General features: G+C 39.6%; 1 pseudogene; it reads left to right on the top strand.

Moving 5' to 3' along the window:
* The first annotated feature begins 4634 nt into the window (after positions 1–4634).
* On the top strand, positions 4635–6927 carry LOC116637701 (annotated as a pseudogene).
* The last annotated feature ends 930 nt before the right edge of the window (positions 6928–7857 follow it).

The raw sequence follows: 7857 nt of genomic DNA, 5'->3' as shown, positions 1-7857 counted from the left end.
TTCTCCAATAAATGGTGATCAGAAAACAAGATATACACATACACTTGCAAACAATGAATTGGGACCCTTAACATTACATCATATACAAAAACTAACTCAAAATAGATTAAAGACCTAAACATAAATCCCCAAACTATAAAACTTCTAGAATAAAAAATAGGGAAGGGAAAAGCTTCATGACATTGGATTTGGCAATGATTTCTTGGATATGGCACCAAAAGCACAGACAACAAAAGCAAAAATAGAGAAGGGGACTACATCAAACTTAAAAACTTTTGCACAGCAATGGAAACAATCAACATAGTGAAAAGGCAACCTATGGAATGGGAGAAAGTATTTTCAAACCAAAAAAAAAAAAAAACCATACATCTGATAAGCAGTTAATATCCAAAATATTTAAAGAACTTCTGCAACTCAACAACAAAGAACCCTAAACAATCCAGTTTAAGAATGAGTAAAGGACCTCAATAGACACTTTTCTAAGAAGACATAGAGATGGCCAACAGGCACATGAAGAGATGCTCAGTATCACTAATCATCAGGGATTTTGCAAATCAAAATCACAATGAGATACCAACTTACACCCCCTAGGATGGCCACTATCCAAAAAAAAAAAAAAAAAAAAAACATATTGGTGAGGATGTAGAGGAATTGGAAATGTGTGCATTGTTGGTAGGAATATAAAATGGTGCAGCTGCTGTGGGAAAGTAGGCTCCTTAAAAAGTTAAAAATAGAATTTTACCATAAGATCCAACAATTCCATTTCTGGGAAAACAGGACCTTGAAGAGATATTTGCACACCCATGTTCACTGCAGCATTATTCACAAGAGCCAAGAGGTGGAAGCAAACTGTCCATCAGTGAATGAATGGATAAAGAACATGTGGCATATACATATAATGAAATACTCTTCCACCTTAAAAAAGAAGGAAATTCTATCATATACTACAACATGGATGAACCTTGAGGACATTTTGCTAAGTGAGGCAGGCCAGTCACAAAAAGGCAGATACTGAATATTCCACTTATATAGGCTATCTACAGCAGTCAAATTCTTAGGAATAAAAAGGAGAATGATAATTGCCAGGAGCTGGGGGAGAGCAAAAAGGGAGTTGTTGATCAATGGACAGAGTTTCAGTTTTGCAAGATGGAAAAAATTCTAGAGCTCTGTTGTACAACAATGTGCTTCTAGTTAACACTATATGTACTGGATGGTACACTGAAAAATGGTTACGATGGTAAATTTTATGTTTTTGACCACAATAAAAAAAAATGTGGTAAACATACAAATCAGTAAAAAAAGTGAATTTCTAACCTTATATGCATATGTAGAAATAGATAAAAATTAATTAAAAATTCATAAAGTCATTCCTCAATTTAGCAAATTAAAGAAAGAATAGTAAAGTAATAAAAATTTCACATCATCTTTGGTATTTCCCAGTGTACTTGTCTGGAACAGGAAACCAGAACACCAGTCCAGAGTCTACTTTACTCAATAGCTAAGTTTTTGTTATTTTGAGAAATAGCAAAAATGCCCTCTATCAAATGGATTGTTAGCCTGAAGAGACACAGGAGCAACATTTGAACAGAACTGAGGAGTAGGACAGTTAGGTTAAGATGAAGAAGCTGGAGGGGAATAAGCAAAGATCTCTTTAAGATTTGCTGTTCAAAATGTGGTCCCCAAGCCAGCAGTATCTACATTACCTGAAAGTGGGCTCCATCCCAAACCTCCTGGATCAGAATCTAAATTTAACAAGATCCATAAGTAATCCATACATTAAAGTTTGGAGATATATATATATACACATATGTCCATACATACATATACATACACACATAGATCATATGTATTATAATATATGTATATGTAATGTGTAATATATATCTAATATATTAAATATCCTCATATTCACACACATACATATGCATACATATATAACTACACCCACATACACAGTGGCTTCTAGAAAATTAAAAGATTGGAGATTTGGTTTTAATGAAAACTGCCTCCTTCAACATTTAGCTATTTGGCATATTAACTTCTATTTAAGACCTACGGTACATTCCAAACACCTCTAATGAACTATAAAATCCTCGAGCTGAGTACCTTCAAACTGTAAAGGAGTTAATGGAGGTTGGAGTTCAGTGAAGTTGGTGTGTAGTTTCCTGGAGGGACAATAACCCACAGCTCAAAGCCATGAGTTGTTTCTTCCAGGCCAGAAGACAAAAGAGCCCAACCTCTGCAAGTAATCTTACTTCAGTTTCTCTATTGGATTGGCATGCTTCTGGAGTCCTGGAAATTGAGGAGGAGGGGGGACAGTGAGAGGCAGGAGGCTGCGGGGGATGGGAGGGAGAGGGAGAGAAGGCCTTAACACTAATGAGGTTTGAAAGTATACAGGATGAGTCCAGCTACCACGTGCTGGGAAGAAAGGTACCTGAGCAGCTGATGCTAAGTTCAGACTAAACTAACTGCAAGTCCCCTGGGGACGTCACAAGGTAAACCTGATCGTCTCTGTCATTTACAATCATTATCAGGCAGGCTGCTTCTGTAATTTTACTGGGGAGCCAATTAACAGATCCCTGAAGCTAGGGGGCAAATGTCTCAGCCCTCCTCTTGCTTTTGAAAAGGAAAAAAGCAGCTTTTGTGCTGCTGTCTCCTGACTGTTTCTGGTAAAGGCAGGAAAGGGGGGTGACTTCAGAAAATGCAATGACTCCTCGGGTCAGGGGAATGGTTGAAGTCAGCCTTCTCTCTGCCTTAATTTACTCTTTTTGGTAGCAACCTAAATCAGCCTCCAGATAGCCCAGTGAGCCTTGTTTCTTTCTTTTTTGAGAGATGAAAATGCTGACCACCTTTCACTCTTTCTTGCCTTCAAGAAAATATCTTAGTAGTGTTTCATCTTGCAAGAAAGCAAGGAAAGGCTAGCTGATGGCACTGGGAAGAAGGCAGTAAAGAAAGGCCACTCTTATCTTAAATTTATTATCCCCTGTAACATCCTTGCTCTTGCCCTCCTGTCACAGACAGACTTTTTCACTAGCCCGCTACATTTACTACTTTATTTCCACATCTCTGATTCACTACTTAAGCCACCCCAACCTGGCTGTCATCTCCATTATTCTACTAAAAATACTCTTTCAAGATCACTAATTACACTTCAGTCGCTCAATATAGAAGAATTAGAACAGTTCATCAGCACAGTCATCTCGCCCTCCATCCTGAAACATTGTCTTCCCTTGACTTCCATGATACAACAATCTTCTAATTTTCCTTTTCCTTTTTTGAATATGCATTCTCACATCGCTTTCAGCTCTCCTTTTATACAACACAATTAGGTATTAGCGTTACTCAAAGCTTGATTATGGACCTACTTCTTTTTTTACTCTCAGGGATAACTGAGTAATCCAGATAATTAAAGAAAACTGAAGAGCGTATACCTAAAATTAAAAGAACAGGAGCTACTTACCTCTAGCCATTATTTCCATGCAAGAATGTGGGCCCAGTTTTTCCAGATTTTTTTTTCAGAGAAATTGAGAATTCTAATTTTTATATAAAAATATTATGCTTTTTAATTATTTTATAGTTATGATAGGGTAGCTGTAGCAGACCAACCCTCACTCCAACGGAAAAAAATTTAAAACTGTATAAAAATTGTTTTGAAATTACCCGTTTGAAGTAATCGTAAAGCAACACAGTAAGAAGTTGAAGGCTAAGCTCCAAGAGAAAAGAACATTGAGTGAGCTCACCAGTCTCTGCTGATTCTTCCCTAGTAATTGGCACCAACCCGCAGGTCAAGTTGGCTTTTAAAGCTAAGAGCTCTCAGCAGTCTGTTGGGTTGAGAGGAAGAAAAATGGAGTCGAGGGATATCAAGGCTGCTAGGAATTGAGGGGACTAGGTTTGGAAGAAAAGAGAATTGGAGAACTGTGAGCATAACTTTCTGCGCTTCTTTTTTTCCCTGAGGATATTATTTATCCCTAACATTTTCATTGTAAGAGGCTGAGAAGCCAGGAAGAAAGGACCGGATAAGAAGCTAAAAAGCTAAGCAGAGCTTTTGCCAGTCTCAGCATGCTGGGGAGGGGAAAATTGGCATTCAAGGCCTGGCAAATGGATGAGCCCAGGTAAACAACCTTTGCTTTCAGTTGATGTTCTTGAAAGGTCCTACTTTAGGATTACTTCAAACTAGAAATAGGATAGTTCTCACAAAGGCTGAAATGAGCTTCCATGCTCCCCATTCCCTGATCGTATCAAGGTGATCAATCCCTACCATAACTACCTATAAGTAAAAAAATAAATAAGCCCTCTCTGATGGAAGGTAGCATTATTCAGAGTTTCTACACAATATCCAGCACTCTATATAAATGATTGGAATCAGTTTTATCTTTGCCTTAATTTATCTTTAGCAACCTAAATGAGCTTCCAGATGGGTCCCCAAGCTTTGCTTCCTTCTAGTTGCTGAGATATGGCAATGTTGATAGTCTCTTTTATTCCTTTTTTGCCTTTAAGAAATAAGGAAATAATTACCATGAATGACAATAGAGAGACTCAAATGACCAAAAACCAAGAGAAAAGAAACAGACAATGGAGACAACCTACAGATGATCTAGATATAATACAGAAGACATATTTTAACTGTGATTAACATGTTTAAGAAATTGGGTGATACTTCAACAGGGTGCCCAGTGGCAGTGAGGAGGGGTGACTCTAGTATCACAGGTGCAGGGGATTTTACCTGCTTTTTAGCCACTAAGAAGAGAGATCAGGAAGATATTGCAAGGGTGTTCCAAAGAGATACTGGGCTGCTTCAGTGACCAGGCCAGCTGGACAAAGTGGAGCACCATGGCAGAAAAGAGGCCTGGAAAAGAACCTCAACAGAGGCCAGATGGAAGGTCACTATCCATTTGTGGTTGCACGGGTTAGCTGCATGGGCCTTAGCCAGCTCCATAAAGCACTGAATGACATCAGAGACATCCAGAAATCCCTTGCCGATGTCAGCAGACTGCAGAGCAATAGTACTATTGAGCAATAGTGCCATTGAGAGCATGAAGTATGCTGTGATGTGGCATAGCCGGGTCACTGCTGCTTTGGAGAAACTCAAGAACATCTCAGGACCCCAAATTGTGAGGGAGACACAGGACCTCATTGAACAAGGGGCATTCCTGCAGGCCCACTGGAAGCTGGTGGACCTAGAATGCTCTCTCCCAAGAAGGGCTGACATATAAGCAGTCCCACATGAACAGAGGGAACATGCACAACATGACCCTTATCCATGGCTACTTTGGGAGCATGCAGGGGCTCTCAGATGAGTTGACCAAGCAATGTGGATGGTGCTGCAGAGTTTGCTGGTCATTGTCTCCTGTGACCCCACTTGCTGGTCTCAGTTGTCAGGATCATTCAAAAGGAAGAAAAATTGACCAATGTGTATCTGGCCAAAAAGAGCAAACTAGCTTGGTTTCTCCCCAAGAGGCCCAAGAATTGCAAAGAGAAAATGTTGGCCATCTTGGATGGAACCATGAATACTAGAATTGACGCCACACAGGCAGACCCCAGGGATTCCAACAAGATGTGGTTTATATGCCACCCAGAAAACATGGATAACCCATCATTGCCAAAAACCTAATGGTTGAGTGTATTCCTCCCCATTATGAGATTTTCAGAAACCATCTGAACACATGCCATCAGGCTCTGAGAAAACAGATGCAAGAGCTTGAGTCAGAAGACCTAGAAGCAAATGAGATCATGAGCCTGTGGTTGACATGGGTCTCAAACCCCTACACAAGCACAGAGATGACGGGGAATGTGGAATTGGCCCAGAAGTGGATATCCGTGCCCCAGAACTTTTACTTTCTCTAAAGTAGTCTCTGATCTGCTCCACAGGTACATGTCAATTCTCACTTCAGACATTATTACCTGGCTGCAAAAAGCACTTGAAACAGACAAGAAAGACTGCGTAAAAGATGCTGAGCCTGAAGACTGACCAAAGTGGGTACTACTGGGTAACACTCCCTTCTAGATGTTTGAACAAATTTTTGAAGTGGCTGCTCAGATAAGTGAAACAAAGGTTTGTGACACAAACTAGTCTGTATCTTTAGCAAATGAATTCTTTGATAAGTAGATGCAAAGATGAAGTTCAGTTGTATAAGGAAGAACAGCTGAGAAGTCAGCAATGCTCACACTATGTTCAACATATGATAGCCATCAACTGTCAGAGCTTTGAAGAATTTATATTTGGTTTTAAAAGGGAGTATTTGAAAAAACGAAGTAGAAGAGGGCCTGTCTCTGAACCAACCAAACATGGATTGGATTTCAGACACCATTGCAAAGGAGGGTTGCAGAAGCCTTCTGGGGGAGATCTTCTAGATCTGGAGCAACATCTCAATGAGTTGATGACAATGAAGTGGCTGTTAGAGTCAAACACTATAAAAATAATCTGTCTCACTATGGAAGAATATTTCAATGATTTTGCCAAAACCAAAAAGCCATATAAAAAGAGGAGAATGGCAAGTGGAGTACCTGTGGGTCATCATGCAGAAGCACGTCTCATTCTGGAGCACCAAGGAGCATGGGGAGGTTCTGAGAGGATGGGCAAGGAGGCTGAGGAACTCCACTTCTTGTTCCAGAAGGTGGCTTGTGGATTTGGTGAAGATACAGGTGGACATGGTGACACTATCAATGCCACTGCAGAAGTTGTTAAGCTTACTGACCCTTCTCTGCTCTATGTGGACATCTTGACTCTAATCAGCAAACACCCAGACTCCAGGGATGACCACATCAGCATGTTCTTGGCTATGTGAGGAGACACTGGCCCAGCAGGACACAAAGCAGACCATCATCAAGACTCTGGAACAGGGCCCAATGCAGATGAATCTAAACTACATGCCCATCTTCAAGGAAATCATAATTGCTAGGATGAACATAGCAAAGCTTTTCAAATAACCTGTCGGTTTTCAGCTTTATGTACATTATTTGCACTCATCATCCCCACCCTCAGAAATATATTAAAGCAAAAGTGACTCTTGAAGGGTCACATTAGATGTTTCAGTCCCTTGTGCCTATCTCTTGAAGGGCTAAGCATGTTTGTGAGGTAGCCGGGCACATGGCTTCTTGGAGAACAAGTACCCTGCTGGTTGTGATTCTTCAAGCTCTCTCATTTTGTTGTAAACACCTTTCTGAGGCAGAATTCTAATGTAAAATGCCTCATGGTAGATTGTTTATCACAATGGTGAGAAGGTGTGTGGAGAGGGAAGAGCCCTGTCTTCATTCACCCCTTGGTCTTCACTCATGTCTTCATTAAGACTTCTAAAACTCTGCTGCTTAATAAATGAGGCTGAAATCCTGCAGAGAAACAAAAAGGAAAAGAAGAGAAAAAGAAAAATTAGGTGAAAAAATGGAGAAAGTTACTAGAAAATGATGATCCATCAAAAAAAAAATTAAGGAATAATAACTTTTATTTTTTCCAACTTTATTGAGATATATTTGATATATAATACTATGTAAGTTTAAAGTGTATATACATATATGTATGTATTACAAAATGATTACCATAATAAGGTGAGTTAACACACAAATTTCATGTGTACAGTACAGTATTGTTAATTATAGTCACCATGCTGTATGTTAGATCCCCAGAACTTACTTATACTTTGTACACTTTGACCAAATCACCCATTTCTCCCACCCCCAGCCCCTGGCAACCACCAGTTTACTCCTTGTTTTATGCATAGAAGTGGGATTATATAGTATTTGTCCGACTTATTTCACTTAGCATAATGCCGTCAGGAGTCATATATGTTCTTACAAATGGCAGGATTTCCTTTCTTTTTTATGACCAAATAATATGCCATTGTATATATGTACCACATTTTC

This window comes from Phoca vitulina, unplaced genomic scaffold (genome assembly GCF_004348235.1).
Source record: "Phoca vitulina isolate PV1807 unplaced genomic scaffold, GSC_HSeal_1.0 scaffold15, whole genome shotgun sequence".
In the NCBI taxonomy this organism is placed as follows: Eukaryota; Metazoa; Chordata; class Mammalia; order Carnivora; family Phocidae; genus Phoca; species Phoca vitulina.
The sequence above is the reverse complement of the archived record's forward strand: the minus strand, read 5'-3'. Positions and strand labels throughout refer to the sequence as shown.